We start from the raw sequence: 22,997 nt of genomic DNA, 5'->3' as shown, positions 1-22,997 counted from the left end.
CATCAGCCCAGAGGCTGGTTGGATCCTCAAATAGCACCACCAAAGACTATGCAGCTATAGGGAAACCACAAAAACAATGGCAGCACCAAAATGAGGCGTACTAGGCAAGGCGAGGAGTGAGATAATTTGCCATTGCTTACCTCACTGGGCCAGACAACGCTATTGTAGCATGACTAACCCTATGAGCAACACCTTTCATGACACAGACGCACTGGATGTGCTCCGAATGTCATTACTCAGCACCACCCACACCCCACCAGTTTCCATATTGTCACAGCCATAGATGAGACTAGGACTTCAGAGGAAGCTACACTTTGCTCTGGCCTGTGCCAACAGATGGATGCAAAAGTAGCCTACTGTATCCATCAAGAACTGGCAACAGGCAGAACGCAATAATGTAACTAAATCATAAAATATTCGGCTCCCATTCATTCAAATCCATTTATGCAGACATTGCCATTGACATTTTCAACATACAGTAGGTTAGTTGTAGATTCGGTGAGCTTTTGAAAACATACCACATTTTAACATCTTTTTTTTTACATACTATTAACCAATCGTTCGCGTACTAGTGGTGGCACGTATACCACTGGTTGAAAAGCCCTGTATTAAGAGATAATGAGCTTTACTCTATTTCATTTGAATGGCACCTTTTCCATTATATGACGTTGACAATCTCAGCAGTGCCTCGTAGCTTTTGCCATTACATAACTAAATTCACATCCGGAGTCGAGTTGCGTGGCGTGAGTGATCATGTTTTTCTATCGGTATTTTTCAAAATACTGGACAGTGTACTGTATAATTCTAAATTACTGACTTTTTTCTTACGATCGGAGGTCGCCATGTGGTTTTCTAGAAAAGTGTTCACATTTTGAGGATTTGCCCTTCATTAAAATATATTTTAGCCTTGTTGGAGCGTTTTTGCCAATGGGCTTTATTTTGTTCAAAATTTAACGTTCAAAATCTATCCTCAAATTTGTGTAATCTTATTCCCGGAGATATTTCCGACTTGTCTCCGTGACGTACTCGCTAGCACAATGGCATTGGGAATTGACGTTTCATAGTTCGAATCCGACCTTAATTTCTTTTTTTAAACATTTTGGTACAATATTTAATTTTTTATATTAAATCAAATACTTTATTTGTTTTTCTTTTTGCAATATTAATACATTTTTGCATTATATTTTGACATTATTTACTGTACATTACTTGTCAAGTTTTCACTGTTCGTCTGACAATGAATCGCTTGAACTTGACTAATGAATATAACTTACGACACTTTCAAGCGACAAGGACGAATAATGATTTAAAATATTTCAAATAGCTCTAAAAAAGGAGACCACAGAAAATGAATTATTGAAAAAACAAAATACGGGATATACCAGTAAAAGAAGAAAGTGCTGGCCAAAGTCGGACTCGAAATCGAAGCCTTCAGGTTGCAACATCAATGCGCTAGCGAGTACGCCAAGGAGAAAAGTCGGAAAAATCTGCGGGAATAAGACTACAAAAGTTTGAGGATAGATTTTAAACGTTAAATTTTGAACAAAATAAAGCCCGTTAGCAAAAATGCTCGAACAGGACTAATTTTTTTTTTTTTTTAATGAATGGCAAATTCGCAGAATGTGAACACTTTTTTCAAGAAAACCCCATGCAGATCTCCCCTTGTAATTCAATTATATTGATATATTGCTACTGTTGTTTGAAGTGTGTAGGACCTTTCGTTGGAGAAATGGATTCAATTCATACAAGGTAGTGGATTCGAAGCCGGCACAGTCTGATGGAATTTGAAGGTTAATTGCCCACGTGTACCTAGAGTACTGCTTGTCATACGGTGTAGGAAGCCGAATGGTTAACATGCATGTTCCGGAGATCATAGAATTGACTGTCTCATCTTCATCTCTTCCGTCTTAGAATCACGATTGTTTTGAGAGAAGTTGTCCTCTAAAGGAGTCTCTCGATTTCGTAACAGTTAATAAATACTGTATTGTAAGGAACTACACGCGTGTTCAGTGAAGGATTACGAGCCTTGCACAATGGCTGCAACTAGTAGGAATTTAGCTGCCGTAACATTCTACTTATTTTGATTTGCAGTCATGATTACATGTGGCACCGAGCCACCACAAGTAATATTCTTATCTTTTACATCTTATATTTCTTACTATTCTCATGTTGTCGATCTCATATGAGAACGGTGGGAATGAGTGTGTGTAAACAATGGCAGTAGAAAGTGCGTGAGTATAGCCAACACAGAGTAGGAACTGAAGTGTGTCAGCTCCAGTGTTTAACATTGCTGGATAGTATGATAAACAGTGCTGACAAAGTGTATGCAGTCTTTTCGTTTGCCTACGTTTCAAAACAATACCCTTGCTGCGGAATCATTTTGCTATCAGACACTAGTTCACTACTAATTACGACACTTCGTATTACACGGAAACACATATATACTTCAACTGTTAAAATCTACACAGCGGATTCAGAAAGAAACAAGTGCTGGGAAGCGTTCTCCTTCGGTCTCTACAATTTATAGAGGAGAATTAGTAAGTTTCAAAATCGAACAAGGTTATTGACCTAAATTGTATCAAATATCTTCTGAATTGTTTAATATCTGTATTGTCTCCCCCAGATTGTCAGTAAAAGCGTTATCCATACAATCTATGAAAGGCTGTGTGGTTGTTGAAGAAAAAGACTCCCGTTGTAGCCTTGTGCCCTTGACTCTAAGCGGGATGAAATGGTTAGTTTATATTCTATACCCGGTCACCTTTCCTCTCAGAAATGGACCTGGTAGTCATTTGTGTACTGGGCTAAGTGAACTCTTATCGGTCATCCACCTCTCGACAAGTCTTGTCTGTGTAAATTTTCCTACTGTCCAGCTACGTTGGTTAGGCAGCAGACTTGCATTGTACCAAGGAGAATATTACCTGAGTTTTTTTTTTCCATAGCATCGTTAATGACTGAGCAATTTAGTACCTAGCCATTTCTTTTAAATGGAACTATGGTTATATTGTTACGGCGTCCTTTCGTGGGATCGTGGAGCAGCGACCACGGTCCATAGCAGAGTCTGGCACTGTTTCCACGTATGCCAAGTTCCTTACTGTCTTCGTCCATATTCGACATCTCATGGTTAGTTCTTTCTTGCTAGCAGTTTAACTCGGTAACACACACGCGAGGCGTATAGATTTTCGGCGATGTTGGAATGAGAAAGGGCTGGGAAGGTAGTAGACTTAATTGAAGTGCAGCTCGTCATTCACTTGGTGTGAAAATGTGAAACCACGGAGAACCATCTTCAGGGCTGCCCTCGCAACTCGTGTTCTCTTCAGACTCAAACTGTATTAGGCTTTTGTATTTTCATTTGTTGGCCTGTCATGGCCCTTCCTGCTCTTTGCTATGATCATTCTTCAGAGTGTCGCACCTACAGCACTGGGGATCTGCAGCTATTGTGTAACGCTGAAAAGGGTTGAAGATAACTTCAGTGTATCTCTAATTAAATATTCATGCTGTTTATTGGAAGTGTAGCACAGTAAGAAAGCAAAACTCTTGCTCGGTCTTCTTAGTCGCTTCAGCTCACTATCTACATACCGTCTAGAAATTGATCGGCAAATGCTGGAAAGATGAGAATGAAACATTGCAGCGATTCTCTTCTCTTCTACCATGGTGTAGGCAGCTCATAAGGAAGTGGCACTTTCTTCGAGATATAAGTTAATATGCATTGAACTTCGGGAATATTTGTGTTGTGGGGAGCGGAAGGGAACGTAAACTTCGATGACAAAACGTGATAGGCGAAGAATTTCGAAGTACAGGCACATCCGAAGGGAGGTAACAATCTTACAAATTTCATGGCTTATTAATACACGGTTTTTCCACACTTCGCTAATATGGGTACACTTCTGTTTTTGAAAAATTGTAGTGATTAATAGCAAGAGGTATGATGTATACAAAGGTTGATGCTGATTCTTCCGTACAGAAGTCTGCAGAGTTTTTGTGTCACACACAAGCTTCATTTGGCAGTCTTCTGAAGCTAAGCGACGCTGGACTTATCTAAACCACTAGGCCCATATGAAGTAACATAATTTGAAATCTTTCAAGTTTCCTTACTTGTTTCCTCAAGATTGTTCCGTAAATCTTAATGTATTTCTCGGTATTTTATTAACACTGTGAAGGATCTTTTCATTATTTCAGTGGCTACGTGTCATTACAAAACACAGCGAGCAGCATGCACAACCCTACGATGTGAGCATGTCGCGTCCCCTTTTAGGTCTTGGTCGCTTGACTTTACTTGCGCAGCCTCTGCGTATACCTCTTCTCCTCGGTTTAATAAGGCACTGTCAACTTGCTGCGAGTCGTCGTTATTAGTACCATGAAGCAATTAAAAAAATCAATCAATCTTACAGATATATGTTAATAGTTCTTCAGTTTGCACCTTTGTTACCCTTGTCTATAGAAAAATGCATGGTGGACACCATATGTTTCACTTCTATGCAAGACGGATGCGATTCAATTCTTAGTCAATGCAAGTGAGATTTTCGAAAAGAAAGAACACAATCTATAGGTTTGTATTGCATGTAAAATAATATTCCGTGAAATGGCATAGAATTAAAAAGACGAAGCCTCCTCCAGACTCCTAGGCGATGAAAGTTGAGATTTTCAGTATTCGTAACCTCGGCAGTGTACCTGGCCTTCCTTTGCTCTCCAAATAACCAGTTACTTAATTCTGTTTAAGGCAGAGCAAATCCCCAAAACCTTGTGACTCTCTAGCCAGTCGCATGGTGTAGGGGTAGCGTGCTTGCTTCTTGCTCGGAGGCGTTCGATTCCCACCCAGTCCAAGGCCTCGGGGTTCACTTACATTGAGTTTCGGGAGACCAAGTGAGGAACCTGTTGGTACGAGAGATCACGGAACTAGGTTACGAAACCCAAGCAGTGCTACTGGGAATGTCGTCACACTGTCCAGTGTAATTCTTGTATCTGCAGGCCATTAGGCTGGGCAGGAATAGCCAAAGCACTCAATGGGTTGTAAGTTCCTTGTGCCTACTTTGTCTACTCTGCAATTTTCTTGACTTCCCAACAGGGAAATGAGCTTGCATCCTTCCTCGTGAACAAAGGTCTTTACCGCCTCGGTTAATCAATCTCCGGCCTGTGATTAATGCCACGCACAACTGCAGAGTCACTGGCTTACTTGCTTGTATGATTTCAGTTCTTAGTGCCAACATTGAAGACTTATTGGGCAATGATGAAACATTCCATGTACTGTAGTTAGAATTCTAGACAGCTGCGGTTTCTCTCCAAGTGTTCTCATTTGTCTCACAATGTGCTCACGGGCCACGACGGGACGCACAAAGGCGTGTAATAAAATGCGCGCCTAACATAGAATATAATCAGTGCGGCTCGCACTTGAAGACAACGTGGCCCATCTCACGTCACTAGCGAGAAGAAAGTTCGTCCGCTGATATATGAAATCAGTAGGTCTGTATAACTAATACTATAGCTGACGTGCCCGTGCTTCGTTACGGAATTCTACATTGTATACAGAATTAGAAACACCTCTGGGAAGTCGCCATACGCCGTTCCTCATGTGCAGTGCCGACCCCAAGTAACTAGCAAGAAGATGATGATGATAATCTATATATTAAAAAAAAATTGTGAAAACTAAAGTCAGTCAGTCCGGCCATTCTATACGGCCGATTTTCTTCATTTTTTTTCTAACTGAAAGGTATTCATGCACAGATTTATCATCAGGTACTATAATTCACTTAACTTCCGCCTTCTTCAAATTATTTCATTTTTTCAATTTTTTCTCTTTCAAGCAATCATATCTTTCGTTCTAATTGAGGTATGAAGTTCGTTTTAGCCTAAGAACATTCAGCGGATCAAGCTCTTTCATTTCAGCTCTTGACTATTCAAATTGGTTGATTCTGAGGAAAGTTATGAGTGCACATTCAATTAGACATCTCATTTTTTCAACATTTTTTCTCATTGAAGAAATCATTTCTTTCGTTCTAATTGAGGTACGCAGTTCATTTTGGTCTAAAACACTCAGTGGATCAAGCGCTTTCTTTAGGTAGATTCTGAGAAAAGTTATGAGTAAATTTGTCCCCATGACGAAGATCTTTGAAGGACTTTTTAACAGTTCGGCGCGTACTGTTGTTCCAAGGAAGGTTTAATTCAATTTCTTTATGTGATGTATTTTCAAGTGTTTTGTTGACATAATATTACATTCTATTACTACAGCAGATAATGTGCTTTATTTCACTAACTCGAAACTTTGCAAATTCATCCGTGAGCATAGTAACGAACACCATACTTTGTACGTTGCGGGCGGAGCCAGCGGGAAACTGCTAGTAATCATGAAAGATTAGTCCGTCAATGATTAGTTTTTTCTCTCTGTGTACAGCATTGTTTTGTTAGCTACTAGTTTTCAAATTGCTTATATTTTGTATAATAATTACTATTATAATAATAATAATACGGATTAACCCACCAAGTTCTTGAAATTGTTGATAAACTGAAGAATTTCCCTTGGATACAACAAACAAAAGTGGACATGAAGAACGCACAAATTCAACCTGAATACATTTTGAATCGAAATATATGTAGAAAGAAAATTGACAAGTGGGAAGTTACTCCAGAGAATGAAGTACCAAAAAGAGCAGGTACCAAGTGGACGGAAGAACGGAAGAGGATCTTTAGTCAACAGATGAAAGCATCCTGGATCCTCCGCAAACGAAATCATGAATAAAGCTTCGTGTGTTCCAAAAGGGACCATTCACGTATAATATAATAATAATAATAATAATAATAATAATAATAATAATAATAATAATAATAATAATAATAGTAATAATAATAATAATAATACGGATATTTCTAAAACTGTAAGTGGTGAGAGAAGCGCGGAAAAGATTACGTAAATTTTACTGACAAATTCAGGCAACAGTATTAGATATATGTGGCGATTTCATGGCTGTTAGATATCAAAAGGTAATAGTGATTTTGAAAGAGATATCAATAGCGAAAAATATACGAACAATTAGGTTCAGTGCTGTATCACACAACACTGATTCGATTTTTCCGCCTAAATATTATTTTACATACAAATACCAGGTAACAGAGACAACGTTAAAATTTCACAGTGTTATCATCAGTTCTACAATTCTGTCGATTGTAGGCCTGTATCTTGGCTTAAATGAAATGTTGACCAGTTTAATTTGCAAGCCATTCAGATAATTAAAAATTTAAGATTTAACATAGCAACCCTATGCAAGGATTAAACCACAGTCAAAATTATATTTGCAGAAAGATGACATTCGAAAAATATATTGTATTATATATATTTTTCTCGCTTTGATTTTTAATACCAATTGTCAGTCAATTAATAGAATGTTGCTTTACGGAAGCAATTACCGCATATGTAACGCACGGTGGAGCTCATACGCGTAAAGGAGGCTAATGGGAAGTGTGAATAACTGTTCATCACGTGACTAAGGGAGAGGCCCTTGACCTTCACTATGTATTCTACTGATTTGAGTAGCTCACCACACCAGTAATAATTTTGGGTGACATGTTCGTTCGATAAGATAACCTACATTGTGTCAATTCGTGGTAGTAATCAGAATTATTTTATTTTACGATTGTGATAAGAACTCTGGGACTTGCTATAAGCAGCATTTGCTTGAAGTGAGTGTGTAACAACACAATAAACACCACTCTCACTATAGACATCGTATTTAGCATTCACTTTACCAGATATCGTACTAGCCTGGCGCTCGTCTAAAAGCAGAGCACAAATAGGCCTATAGGCCGGGCTAAATGGCTGAGACGGTAGAGCGCTGGCTTTCTGTGCCAAACTGAGAGGTTCCATACCGACTCAGTCCAGTGACAGCTCGAATAAGTCAGCCTCGTTGGCAAGGAACTCGTACGGGGGAAAAAAGCCTGGCACCTGTGCGTCTCGAAAAATTATTAATATTATGTGCGTATGGACCCAATGGATTACGCAAAGCACTAACGATTGTTTTCTGAGTTGCCAAACAGCTCTCATCCTTTCTCCGTGCATCCTTTTTTCGTTCTTCTGTCCACTTTGCTCCAGTCTTCTTTTTCACTTCGTTCTCTGGTTGCACTTTCCATCCATTAATTTTTTTCCCTGTAGAGGTTTCTGTCCCCGGTGTCAGTTGAGTTCATCTGGGCTTTTTCCAGATTCTTCTTCACTTCCAGTACCCATGGAATATATTTTAGATGTTCTATGTAGGTGAGAATCTTGTGTGTCAGTCTACTTGCCGGCAGTCTGCGGACGTGCCTATAAAATTTCAGACGTCTTTTGCGGATGTCTGCTGCAATGTTCGAAAACTCTTCTGCCACTTTGCGTGACCTCAGTCTATAACCATCTTCTGTTTTTCGAGGGCCGAGAATTTTCCTCAGGATTCTTCTTTCTTCTTTTAAAATGTTTTCTAGGTCACCTTTCCCGCCTGCTTGGCGCTCAAGTTTGCGGGTTCGATCCTGGCTCAGTTCGGTGGTATTTGAAAGTGCTCAACTACGCCAGCCTCGTGTCAGTAGATTTATCAGAAAGTAAAAACTCCCGCGGGGCGAAATTCCGCGTCATGACGCCTCGATGTCGGAGAACCGTAACTATATTGGGCGGGCCCCTCGTTTCAGAATGCTGGTTTAGTCTATGCCACTTCAGAAATTCAAAAATACCTCTCCTGTTGATAGTGACGACAAAATATCGGGAAAGAAATTTGCTTCAATTTGGTTTTAAATGCTGATTTTAAATTTTCATTATTGAAATTTACCATACTCGAACGAACTTCAGTCTTGTCCTACCTATTCCTATCAGTTCGTACATTCGCGGACTGTAGAGATGTTCCAGGTATAACTCGTATAACAACGTAATAACGCCGGCCAAGGACGCAATATTCATGTTACTCGTAATTTTTGAGAGTTCTGTTCTACAAATATTCTCACGGTACAGTAGTATGTTTCGTGACCTTTACGAACTACAGCATCCTACAAAGCTTTCGTGAACCAAGCCGGAAACCAGCTAGTAAAAGCAACAAAATCAGTAAGAACACTGAGAAACTCGAATGACCCCCCAGTTAACTTGTTCCTCACTGCATAGAGGTACCACACATCTTCTGTTTATATCACTGATCAAGTCGGGAGATTTTTTCTCATTCTATTGTGTGCCTGTCCAACGGTATTAGTCATTGTTAAATACAAGATCTAATTTGTGATGGTTGTAATTTCATTTTCCGTTCGTGAGGACAGTGTTTCAGTAGGTGGAAGTCATGAGTGCTCGGAATCAACACTGATGATGAACTCAGGTACTGGGAGCTAAAAAAAAGCTCTGAGGATCTAATCCTCATCTTTTTGCTAGTGGCTTTACATCGCACCGACACAGATAGGTCTTATGACGACGATGGGATAGGAAAGGCATAGGGGTTGGAAGGAAGCGGTCGTGGCCTTAATTGAGGTACAGCTCCAGCATTTGCCTGGTGTGAAAATGGGAAACTACGGTAAAACATCTTCAGGGCTGCCGATAGTGGGATTCGAACCCACGATCTTCCGGATGCAAGCTCACAGCCGCGTGCCTCTAACCGCACGGCCAGCTCGCGCGGTATCCTCATTTTGCGACATCACCTGTACTCACTGGATTAAGATCAACTGACCCCAAGTCCGAATAATACCTACTTTTTAAGTTTCGTAGGAATTATTCATCACGTTGTTCTTAAAACCTCTTTGTAGCTTTTGCAGATTGTAGCTTTTCATTTATTTGTTAAATTAATTGTAATTGTCCGACTCGTTAGCTGAATGGTCAACGTACTGGCCTTCGGTTCAGAGGGTCCCGGGTTCCATTCCTGGCCGGGTCGGGGATTTTAACCTTCATTGGTTAATTCCAGTGGCCCGGGGGCTGGGTGTTTGTGCTGTCCCCAACATCCCTGCAACTCACACACCACACATAACACTATCCTCCCACAATTACACGCAGTTACCTACACATGACGGATGCCGTCCACCCTCATCGGAGGGTCTGCCTTACAAGGGCTGCACTCAGCTAGAAATAGCCATACGAAATTAAAATTAAAAATTATTAAAAAATTGTAATTAATTATTTGTTTTTCAGTATTGTTTAAATTTGTAGATGCAACTTTACAATAATTTTTCATTTTTATAATTATTTATAAAATCAGTAGTCACTGTATTGTGTATTCTTTGTCTTCGGGCAGCTTCCAGGTGGAGGAAGAATGTATAATAAATAATACATTACTGACACAGATAGGCCTACAACAGATTCATAATAATTATGTATGTAGACTTCCGGCATCTTGGCTTTGTGATCTGACCACTTCTGCTAAGCAAAAATTCAGATTATTTTCGTATTCTGTGATGGATGTAGTACTTTTGCATCTTTCCCTTGGCTGGTGGGAAAGGCCACAGCGAAGTGTATCTTCCTCCGAAGTCCCAATCTCACTTAAGGCTGTGACAGTTAGGAAACTGCTGAGGTATGGGCGGTACCTAGTAATGACATTTGTAGCATGATTGGTGTGTCTCGTTGTAATGAGAGGTTCTTCTCATAGGGTCGGCTGTGTTGCAATGGTACTTCCTGGCCCAGTGAGGAAAGCAGTGGCAAACATTACAAAAGTTAAGGACCAAGTATCTCCGGTGAACAAATTAGGAACCCACAACACAGTTCGTTTCAAACCCAATAGTCTTCTATTTAAAAAAATGAAATTGTGTCCCTTAAGTTATGTATTTAATTATTTATTTATTTTCATTTTTTCATTTAACGGATGGCTTTTAGTGCCGGGAGTGTCAGAGGACATTTTAGGTCCTCCTCGTGCAGATATTTTTATTTGACGCCCAGGGGTGACCTGTGTATCATAATGCCGATTATTCGCAGCCAATCATGTTGTCACTGTTGTCATTACTCATGGAAAGGGTAGGTGTACTCGGGATCATACACAACACTCACAAGTAGCCAGTGAGTTTGCTGTTCGTACTCTTAGCTACATTGCTCAAAATCTTTGCTGGGGTTTCTTCAGTGCTTATTGCCAAAAGGAAAGACGTATGCATTAAATATTGACTCTCATTACTATTTTCCATGGCTCATAATTTAAAAAATGAAATAAGTTTTCCGTCCCGTGTTCAGTTCGCCTTTTATCCTTAGAGTATCTCATATGATACTGTAATGAAATGTATGGCTTTTAGTGCCGGGATATCCCAGGACGGGTTCGGCTCGCCAGGTGCAGGTCTTTCTGTTTGACTCCCGTAGGCGACCTGCGCGTCGTGATGAGGATGAAATGATGATGACAGCACATACACCCAGCCCCCGTGCCATTGGAATTAACAAATTAAGGTTAAAATCCCCGACCCGGCCGGGAATCGAACCCGGGACCCTCTGAACCGAAGGCCAGTTCGCTGACCGTTCAGCCAACGAGTCGGACATGATTACTGTATTATACAGTCGAACTTGGTTAAATATTGAATGTTTTTAAATTCGAAATCGTGATTAATTCGAACTTAAAGCACGATATATTTATATTCCTATACAACTCGATGTTAAAAATGTTATTTGGTTATTTTTTTGGATAATTTGAAGACTTACCCATCGAGACTGAGTGACGAAATTATGAAATTCAGCCCGCGAAAGCAGAGTATTGTGAGACATATTGTCGGGATTAGAAATATTTTGCAAGACATCCAGGTTAATCAAGTTTGTTCATTAAATACCGAGAAATAGTCCCTCTCCACCCTAGACACTAGTTTACATTATGTACTTTACTTCAGTGTCTTAAGTGTACCTGCAGTAACAGATTAAGTTAGCGTAGTAGTTTTTCTTTAAAAAATGTACGTATTTATACAGTTCTGTAGGAAATTACAGTGTTTACTGAACACCGCGGGCATCAGTATTTGTTTGTTACTGAACTGTGTCGACAATGTCTCCGTCCAGAGTGACTAGAGGGGAATAGAAAATAAAGACTACAGCCAGTCTTTATTTTTCGTAAGAGTGAAACAGCAAGAGACTTCGGAATCCTCCAGATCACATTATGTACTTCGCTAAAAAATATTGATTTTTATCCCAATTTAAAATAAAAATTTAAAAAATCGAAACATTTTAAATTTAAAATCGTGAATAATTCGATATTTTGGCGATCCCTTCAACTTCGTATTAACGACGTTCGACTTTATCTGTGATTATTTCTAATTTGCTAAATGATCATTCGTTTCAAACCCGTCATATTCTCTCGAAAATAATGTTTCACATTAAAGTGACTAAAACTGGGAAATTTTAAATGTTATTATCCAGTAGAATAGCATCGGGTTGATGTGACTTGTGGCCACTTGTCCTTCATCACTGTTGGTCGTAGTAGTATGTGCCACTTTGAAGCTTTGGTCAAGTTCAGCCTGTTCTCCCTGCGGCCTATACAAAAGTGGCTTTTAATTTTATTACCGATATACACACGTACTCCTGACTAACAAGTAGCTGGTATCAACTAGACTAATTTCAACGTCATCTAGATAAGCTTGTATTGGGTGTGGCATAATCCAGTTCCTTATACGGCGCTATGCATTGTTTGGTAAGTCTTCTGTATCGTAACAGCCCAGCAGTATCGAAGTGCCCCAGCGACAGATAGTTATCAAAAAGAAATAAATTACTCCTCTGTAACTGTTGTTCAGTAATTCTAAGCGTTCCGTTATTTGTGCTGATGAAAGGACTGTCCTCTTACGCATATACAGTGTCCCCCCCCCAAAAAAAATAAAAAAATACACCGACAACGCTTAGTATGTTGTGTTGGAAGGTAAACAGATCCGTTTTCAAGGAGGAGCCCATATCCAGAAACGCACGGCTTGGACGCTGTAGCGCATCGAAGTTTGAGATGGGTGTGCGTTCCACATGTCGTCAATAAATTGAACATGAACAGTACATCGGGCTCATTACAAATAGGGTTCGAACTGTGTACCTCCTACGTCATTGCAGAGCCTACATCGGCAGTGCTGAGCCTCACGCACAGGACCCAATACGTGCGGTTGTCTTTGAAGAATTTCAGTCGCTCCGTGGACTCGAGCAGTAAGGTCCTCCGCTGACGTTACAAGAGTGTCGTACACCGTACTCTTCATACACTACCTACATGGAACTGTCCGGCTTCTCTTAGTCGTCTCTCGATGGTCGCGAACATGGAATGATGTGGGGTACGTCGGTTTGGAAAACGTTCCGCATACAATCTTGCAACCATTGCAATCCGCTTTGCCCTATGCAGGCACCATGTCGGTCATTTCATCACCTGTAAACTTACACATGTCGCACTGCTGTTAAGAATGTTATTGCACTGGCAGACTACAGTACACAAGCAACGCAGTAGGATGCGCATCAAGGACTGTGTGGAGGCAAGTAGCGCATACACAGGGATATTAAGCTGAAGTCGTCCATCCGCAGTACACAGATGGTTAAGGAATTGCATACCTTCCGTATTGACACACCAAATCGGAACAAATTGTCGCAACCGTTCTCAGACTTCGACGCTCTCCAGAGCTCAAACCGTGCATTTCTGGACAGAGGTTGTTTATTGAAAACCGATCAGCCCGCAACCCCGTACAACATACTAAGCCTTGCCGGTGTTTTTGGGGACACCCGGTATACTAATCTGTCGTGAAGATTACAATCATTCTTGTAATCGTTAACATCTTGCTATTATGTCTCCACTCTTCACCCGACATCATCACTAAACCAGATGTGTGCGATATTAGTTCTATTTATACGTGTACTGTATGTATTCGAATAGAGACAGAGAAAGGAGAAGCGTGTTTAGCGCAGTGGCTTAACTGCCGGCTTCTCCATCCCGACAACTGAGGTTCAGGAGGGGCATTCGGTGTCTCCGGCTAAAAATAAAATGAGCCTGGGTGGCTCCAGCCCCATAAATACCTGGGATAAGCTGAAGAAAGTTTTGTCCTACTCTTCAGCTGAATGGTCAGAGTACTGCCCTTCGATTGAGAGCCTCGCGTTCGATTCCTACGGCTCGAGGACTGGTTATTTGTACTTGTCCACATATTGTTAGCGTCAGGAAGGGCATCCGACCATACAACAGGGTTAAGTCCACTTATGCGACACAGTTCACATCCATGACCCCGGTAATGTGGGGTAAAACTGAAGAATACGAGAATATGAAGACGACTCTAAATCATCTCGACAGAACTGCAAGCTCTAGAAAGAAGAATGAAGACCTCTAGTAGAAAAACAAACAAACCCCATAGCGCAACAACCCCGAAGGGCCATGGCCTACCAAGCGACCATTGCTCAGTCTGAAGGCCTGCACATTATGAGGTGGTGTGTTGTGAGCACGACGAATCCTCTCGGTCATTTACCTTGGCTTTGTAGATCGGGGCTACTATCTCACCGTCAGATAGGTCCTCAGTTTTAATCATATAGGCTGAGTGGGCCTCGAACCAGCCCTCAGATCCAGGTAAAAATCCCTGACCTAGCCGGGAATCAAACCTGGGGCCTCCGGGTAGAAGGCAGGCACGTTACCCCTACACCGTGGGGCCGGCCCTGTACTAGAAGAGTGAAAATATGTCAAATACTATCAGAAAGAGGAGAGTTAAATTCTGACGATGGAGAATATCAGACTAGAAAATCAGTGGGTTCAAAGGTTAATGTAAAACATGGAACAGGTAAGGATAAAGGGAGTAATTCAATCGAACGAATTTCAGAAGACTAATAGAAAATTTCAGTGGTTTCCAGGAGAAAGAAAAAGGTATAACATCTGAACAGTAGACAGGAAGAGAATGCAAAGCGAATGAAAAGCTATATGAAAGTAAGGAAGAAACGGAGAACAAACGAAAATGAATGCATGGAGTTACTTTTACATTGTCCTTTTGATGACCGAAATCAAGCAGACACATCAGTACATGACGGTCTACAGGAGAGTACGTATCACACGAATGAATAACCTGTTGCACTAGAAAATTGGTATTAGAAAGAGTGAGGCAGTTGTTTTTAATAGTAATCATTAACTAGGGAATTTAGAGGCAAGTAGAAATAAAATGAGAATACAATGTGATATGGCATTTTAATCGCTGTACACCTAATAAGAATGAAATTATCTTGCTAGGAATGTAAAAATAGACAAATCACAATTATTTCCCCATTTTTAAGTTTGCCTGAAACGTGGAGCATAACAAGAAAATGACGTTAGTCTGTCATGCACCCAGCGTCTCGAAATTAGAAAACAGATCAAAGAATAAATCATCCTAAAAGTTATTACAGACATTCAGTTAAATAAATGCCAAGATCCCATGGACTAGGAATCTTCTGAAGTTTAATTGTGCTAGGATGGTTTTGCATACTTGTAAGGAATCGTCATTATAAAAAAGATCTCTGGTTAGGGCATGAAGAACCTTCAAGAGTGAGATTACCTACCATAGTGAAGGGTTTCTCGTGAAGAACTGACAAGAACACGTTCAAGACAGGAATGGATGGAGAAAAATAGTGTATTTTTCTTGGGATCTTCATGTCGCATGACAGACAGTGGGCGAGTTCTCAATTTATAGAGTGAGTTCTATTTGACTGAGTTTACATTGGTTTGTGATGAAGATTATTTGACCGACAGAAGATGCACATGTAAGGGAAGTGTGATTTAATAAAGCCACGATAAACGGATTTCAGTTCTTCAAGATGTTAATAATACTGTAGTAATAATAATAATAATAATAATAATATCATTTGTAATTTTACTGTCATATTCTCAATAAATAATCAGAGATTGACTAGGACTACTCTGAACCTCGCCCTATCAATGAAAGTTAATAATAAAAAAATAATAAAAAACAGTTGGCTGCTTGAAGTTGGAAAAGTTCTTCAGGAAATTGGTATCACATATGGCATTGTGTTAGACAGATGTAATTTCAGAAAATTAGTCGACAACCACCGCTTTACACAGCATGCAAGTACTACCGCCAACAAAACTTGGTCAGAAGCTCACATGAAAATCCACAGGGAGATGGAGAGATTTTGGGAGACGAAAAAGGCAACGGCATCAGCTAAGTAAGTTCAGTCGCGCTCAGTAGTCGGGCATAAAGAAGAAACAAAGAAGAAAAAGAAGAAGAAGAATATAGTGCGTTTCTTACAGCCTGGTACAGCCCTTGTACGGTTACTGTCTGAAGTAAAGTACCTATCAGTGTAAAAGAAAAGTAATGTAGTGTGAGAGTTGCAGGAATGTTTAGAACAGAACAAACCCCCATCTCCCGAGCCACAGTAATTAACTACAATAAGTTAAAATCCCACGACTGTGGGGGATTGAACCCGGAACTCTGCGGTCCGAAGATCAGAATTATCCAGACAAGCACCCGAAAAATCACTGCAAGCACATTCAATATGTTAATCCCATTGCCTTTGTTCTGGAATAAATTAGTTGGGGTGATCTGAGAAATTCAAATTTGCCATAATACTAAAAGAAACCTTTTTGGTTTTGTCATTTAAATATAGTTATCTAATTGTTTAATAAAACCTTCCAATTCAAGGTAACTTGTGCTGAAATCATTAGCTTAGGCGTGAAGGGAATGTCACTCCGCCTACATGCTCTTTACAAAGACAATGCTGTCGTTATGGGTGGTACGCGCTATGTGATCATGCATGTCTCATTGCGTAAATAAACCGTCCTTTCTGTGGTTATGGTCGTGACAAACTATATGATAATACTTCATTCTTCCATAGAAAGAAACCTTTTTCTCACAGCTGTTCCTCAGGGAGCGAGTTCGTTTACAGATGGTGTAATCGTACTTTGCATGCTACTTCAATTTTTGCAAACTGAAATAATTTCAGTGTGCTATATATTTAGTGTATCTTTTTAGTTGCTGTCCGTAGACGACATGCGCGTCTGGGAGTTGGGTAGGGAAAGGGTGAAACCCAGTTCGGCGCATAGCCTACTCCTCCCGAATTATACCAAGGGGTCTACACAAGGCTTAACGTCTCTATTCGTCGAAGGGATCACCATAAATAGCGTCATATGCCCTCACTCCATATGAACACTGTTGGGAGGTTGGAATTGAACCCAGGCTTTTGGCACGCAATTTAGTGCTGAATTGATGCATTGAAAACGGTGACTGATCTAACGTGATGCCAAAAATGGGGCTATGAAATTGGTTGTTCAATTTGCAGAGGTTACTGTAGAATAAACAGCCGGATTGCATGGCTCAAGCGGTAGATGCACTAGTCTTTTGAGCCCAAGTTGGTGGATTTAATCCAGGCTCAGTCCGGAGGTGTTTGAAGTTCTCAGATACTCCAGTCTCGTGTTTGTAGATTTACCGACACGTAAAGGAATTTCTGCAGGGGAAAAAGTATGTAGCGCAAATATGGCTCTAAAATAAACCCTTTTAAAACAGTTCTGTATCCTCGCTATCACCTACATATATGTGTACGAGAACTGAACTACATTTTCCAGGTGAATATAAAAGTTTTGCCGGGTTTATTTAAAATATTGGTCATCGGCTTCTCCACACTTCGCCCATCTTTCAGATAAGTTATAAATACCATGCCAGAAAACCTGCTTGTCTTTTGCGGCAAACCACTCGTCGAGCCACTTTGCAACTTCCTCGAAATTGCTGAAGTGCTGCTCTGCGAGCGCGTGCCCCGTACATGCGAAGAGGTGATAGATGGCGCCAGGTCGGGGTAGTACGGCGGGTGTGGAAGGATGTCCCATCCACGCGATGTCAAGATGTCTTTCACGGGCTTTGCTGTGAGACGGCGCATTGTCGTGTAAGGAAATCACTTTGCCATAACTTCTGGCCCATTCCGGTCGTCTTTCGATCAATATGTGATTTAAATGAATCCTGTGTTGGCGATAGCGTTGAGTTTGATTGAGTTGGGTCATCATCCAATAACGCCTGTAATTGCTCGTCTTATCACTTTTGTGATCTAGCAGATTGTACTCTCTCTCACATTGAAATCAAAACGTTTAAATTGTCGAAATCATGTCTCATGTTCTAATCAGTGGAGCATGTTCACCATATGTTTTTTTCCAGCAAACGATGACTTTCCACAGCCTTTTTATTAAATAAGAAAAGCAATGCGTGCCGCAATTTTTTTTTCCGGGCACAAACATCAACATGATCACTGAACGATGCAACACAGATGCCAGTGTTTAGCGGACTCAACTCGTGTGTGTCGGTAGATTAATATCAGACGAACAAACTGACGAATGTGTCAAATTCATACGCTGTGTACTGTTCTCGCACCATCTCCTTAGCGAAACCGGAAAAAGCTTATGCATACACCTGGTACATTCACGCTTCAGACACTCTCCCACTCCTAAATCTGACAGAACCAAGAAATGAACTTCGAAGGACGGCTGCTAATAGTGCTATGCTAACCGTTGCACAAAGATCTGTAAGATAATAGTGCTTTACTTTAAGATAGTAAGATGTATTACAAACTTTCTAATTACACTAAAAACACAATTTGGGCCGATGACCTTCGATGTTAGGCCCCTTAAAACAACACGCAACAAGCAAAAACACAGTTTAAAAATTTTTGTTTGTTACTACGTTTTAACAGGTCATTTTGGAACTGTAATAGGTTTTGCTCCATTTCGAACTTTGGCTTATAGTTAACTATTTGGACAACCGTCGGCTTCATTTAAAAGTTCATGACGAATTGTCGCTACTACCAGATTATATCCTGCAGTACATTCAAGTGCCATCTTGCATCCTCCACCGTTGGGTCTCACGGCTTGCGGTGAGTAAATCGAGAGCAACACTTGAGTCAGACGATGCTTGACAATACCTCGTAAGCTTCTTTCTTTCTTTCTCCGACCCTCCTTAGTCTACCCCCAGTTTACGCGCCTCCTGCTGTTCTTTGCATCTCTTTGTAGATTACTATTATGAACCCCTATCACCTTCTGTAAACGTGAGGTTAGGCTGTTGCTACTCATTTGAAGGGAAAAGCAAAATGTGAAATATCCATGTATTCACGAGTTCTAGCAAATTATAGCTAGTGATGCCTACTAAACTGCTCTCCGCTTTACTATCCCTCATGCTTCGAATTTTCTACCACGTTGCATTCTGAAAGTGTAGTGTGTCAGATTTCAGAGTTTTTCTGTTGCTGTCTTTCATGGCCCTTATGTCCGGCTTCATGGCTAAATGGTTAACGTGCTGGCCTTTGGTCAGAGGAGTCCCGGGTTCGATTCTCGGTAGGGTCCGGAATTTTAACAATCGTTGGTTAATTTCTCTGGTACGAGGGCTGGGTGTATGTGTCGTCTTCATCATGTCATCACGATGTGCAGGTCGCCTACGGGAGTCAAAGACCTGCTCCTGGAGAGCCGAACATGTCCTCGGATACTTCCGGCACTAAAAACAATGCGGCATTTCACTTTAAGACCCTTAACCCGTATCTTCATAGTATGTGTGAATCGATACTCCTCAATTCGTTATTGCTTTCCACTCGGTTAGCCCGAGTTAAATTCTCGGCTCTGCCACGAATTAAAGACTGACTCTGTCCTCGTACACCGGGCGAGTTGGCCGTGCGGTTAGGGGTGCGCGGCTGTGAGCTTGCAGTTGGGAGATAGTGGATTCGAATCCCATTGTCGGCAGCCCTGAAGATGTTTTTCCGTGGTTTCCCATCTTCACACCTTAAGGCCAGGGCCGCTTCCTTCCAATTCCTAGGCCTTTCCTATCCCATCGTCGCCATAAGACCTATCTGTGTCGGTGCGACGTAAAGCCACTAGCAAAAGAAAAAAATGTTCTCGTACAAGCTGCATTCATCTCCAGGAACGCACTCGATTACAGAAGTGGGCTAACGTCTTCCTCATGATACACGTGATTTTGGGTGGTTTCCTAATGAACATCAAGCTAATGCGAAGATGGTATTTAGCATATGGTCTACCTTTCAGTTTCCTAACCCCCATAAAATTACAAATATTAAATACAGTAGTATAATCATCAAAATTCTACAGAACGGACAGTCTTCTTGCACTGAGTATATGTTTGGATAGGCCTTCAATAAAATATTTATTGGGGTAGGGTAATGTAATAGTTTTGCGCCTTTTTTGTTACCACTTCACTTTTTTTTTTGCTAGTTGCTTTACGTCGCACCGACGCAGATAGGTCTTATGGTTACGATGGGACAGAAAAGGCCTAGGAATGGGAAGAAATCGGCCGTGGCCTTAATTAAGGTACATTCCCAGCATTTGCCTGGTGTGAAAATGAGAAACTACGGAAAACCATTTTCAGGGCTGCCAACCGTGGGGTTCGAACCCACTATCTCCCGGATGCGAGCTCATAGCTGCGTGCTCCTAACCGCACGGCCAGCTCGCCCGGTCCACTTCAGTTTCAAGGATGTGTAGAATGTCACCTGTAGGAAAGATCATTGGAAGTGTCTCTGGCCGATGTGAAATAGTCGCGATGTCTACAAGCAGTGATCGATAGGGCAAACGTATTGTATCGTAACATGAGTATTTCTTGATTGTAGGTCATTCTTGTTCTTGATATACATTTTAGGTATTTTTTCGCTATTATTTATGAACCTTCACTCGTCTTGTGACCGTTCAGAATTGAATCATTTCTATTGCAGATTGACGTCCTTGAAGAAACGTTATTTCCAGTATTGCAATAAACAGTTTCTTATGATATTGTTAAAGCATGTTGTGAGCAATATTGGCTAACATGCACTTTGCTCATTATGGCAGAGAAGATGGCAGGGTACGATTCTATTAGCAATCTTGACTTAGGTGATTCGATGACACTTGTTACTCATCTTTGTATTTCGTCATTCTGGTGGCTGATGGCCTTATATAAGGTTGTGACGACTCGTTTTCGTGAAGTACTTGCAGAGTTAATTAATGTCAACATCTCCATGAATTAGCTGAGCAGCTGACCTTGTAAAGAATGCTTCATAATTAGCTTGTCCGGATCTCTGAGCGTATTACCCATATTTAAGAACAGCCTAGCACATAAATTCGACACTATATAAAATATGTTTTAGTTTTTCTGATGGTCCAAGAGAAGTAAGTCAATTTAGTGGGGGGGTTTTTCGATTTGTTTTACATCACATCGACACCTACAGGTCTTTTGGTGATGGATAGGACAGGGTTAGAAATAGGAAGACGCGATCGTAGACTTAACCCCGGAAACAGCCTTTAGGGCTGTTGACAGGGGTTTAAACCCACTATCTCCCGAATGCAAGCTCACAGCTACGTGACCCAAATCGCTTAGCCAACTCGCTCCGGTTCAGTAGTTTAAACTCTGTTGGCTGATGGCACACAAATTGTCTTCCTGACTCAGAAAAAAGTTTTGATCAACATGATGTCCGACTCGTTGGCTGAACGGTCAGCGTACTGGCCTTCGGTTTAGAGGGTCCCGGGTTCGATTCCCGGCCGGGTCGGAGATTTTAATAACCTCAATTGGTTAATTCCAATGGCACGAGGGCTGGGTTTATGTGTTGTCTTCATCATCATTTCATCCTCATCACGACGCGCAGGTCGCCTACGAGAGTCATATAGAAAGACCTGCACCTGGCGAAGTGAACCCGTCCTGGGTTCTCCCGGCACTAAAAGCCATACATTTCATTTCAACAACATGATACTCGACTTGATGAGTAGTCCATCGTGACTAGCGGCGGGTGCTTAAATGCCTATCAGTTGGTTCTCGAACGTTAATATTAGCAGCACTTAAATGAGCATTAATGTGATTTTTATTACTTTCCGAGTTGTGGAATAGACATCGATACGCCGGAAATTGATTTCTAACAATGGTCCTTAGCAATTTTTAACACTCGTAGACGTGCTTTCACGATGGTGGTGATGGCCGTTTCTGGGCGGTAAGCAACGGATATATCGGCTTATCTTAAAAGGCTGAAAGAAAAGTTTTCGACACGTGGAATTAGGGGTTTATCCTTATGAAAGGAAATAGCTTTGAGTAGATAGTAGACCTAAAAACCATCTGGGTTGGAAGAGAAGTGTTAACAAGGGAAGATCTGATAGAAACGTTGAACCTAGTGGCACAATAATGGGCAGCAAAAACATACTCGCTTGGGATGCTGTTACCGCCACACAATGGCTTCAGTTTCAAGACTGTGAATGGTGCATCATTGGGCATATGAGCTCCCAACTTCCCTATTCCCAACTGATCTATTGTCTGTTTGTCCTGCCTAGTTCGTTCGTTCTTATTGCTGTTAGCATCAAAGAAAGGACAATAAGTTCCACCTTTTCAATACTATATATTGTGTGGAAGTTTTACATTACAGTCAAAATATCACAACTTTTATACATTCGGTACCGGTTTCGACAGATTCCCTGTCATCATCAGCCGAGAATAATTAAACAAAGACAAGTATAGATCATGATTCTTATGGTGTGATTACAATGGTGGATTAAAAATATACATTATATGATTAAAATAGTATATATACACACAAATAAAATGTAAGTAAAATGGGAATGGTCATTATTCTATGAGGTGTACACCTTAATATTTCTAATTAAACGGTTAATTTGTTAAAAGAGATTTTGTTCTTGTAATATATATAGGGCCTGTAAAATTCGATTGGAGCTTCAACTTGGACTTAAGAATGGAAGAATTATATTAATGTTCAATGCAAGCAGAAATAGATGAGTTAATTTTTTCACTATGTATTGATGTTGATAGTTAGAATGTCCATTGAACAGTTCAATATGTCGATTTGTATTCTGGAATGGTTTACATTATTTTGAGAAATAGTAATTGAGGTTCTTGCTAAGGTGGTACTTGAAGATCTTGTGTTGTGATTGTGAATACATAAATGATTTGGAAAGATCCTGATCCAAGTCGGAACCTATAAGAAATAAAATGCTATTTAAAGTTATATGAAATCGGAAGGGGTAAAAATTCGCGAAATATTAGCGAAATTGCTGTTAGGCCACATATCTCGTATCCTAGCTAGTCTTCTTCATCTTCTCTGTTCTTCTCTTTTGTTTTATTCTCCTTTTCGGAGGTCATATAAATTCACTAATACTGTCCTCTGCCTGTCACTGTATGTTCTACCATTG

General features: G+C 40.7%; 1 protein-coding gene across 2 annotated transcripts in view; it reads left to right on the top strand.

Moving 5' to 3' along the window:
* Positions 1-22,997, top strand: part of LOC136876215 (claudin domain-containing protein 1) — a 254,354-nt gene that overhangs the window by 49,617 nt on the left and 181,740 nt on the right. Inside the window, exon 1 of one of the 2 annotated variants that reach the window (XM_067149976.2) lies at positions 2,442-2,537. The exons of the other annotated variant lie outside the window; for it this stretch is intronic. The gene's annotated coding sequence lies outside the window, so the exon portion shown is untranslated. Of the gene's footprint in view, positions 1-2,441; positions 2,538-22,997 lie in introns of those variants that run through there. 2 annotated transcript variants of the gene reach the window in all.

Source organism: Anabrus simplex, chromosome 6, assembly GCF_040414725.1.
Source record: "Anabrus simplex isolate iqAnaSimp1 chromosome 6, ASM4041472v1, whole genome shotgun sequence".
Classification (NCBI taxonomy): domain Eukaryota; kingdom Metazoa; phylum Arthropoda; class Insecta; order Orthoptera; family Tettigoniidae; genus Anabrus; species Anabrus simplex.
The sequence above is the reverse complement of the archived record's forward strand: the minus strand, read 5'-3'. Positions and strand labels throughout refer to the sequence as shown.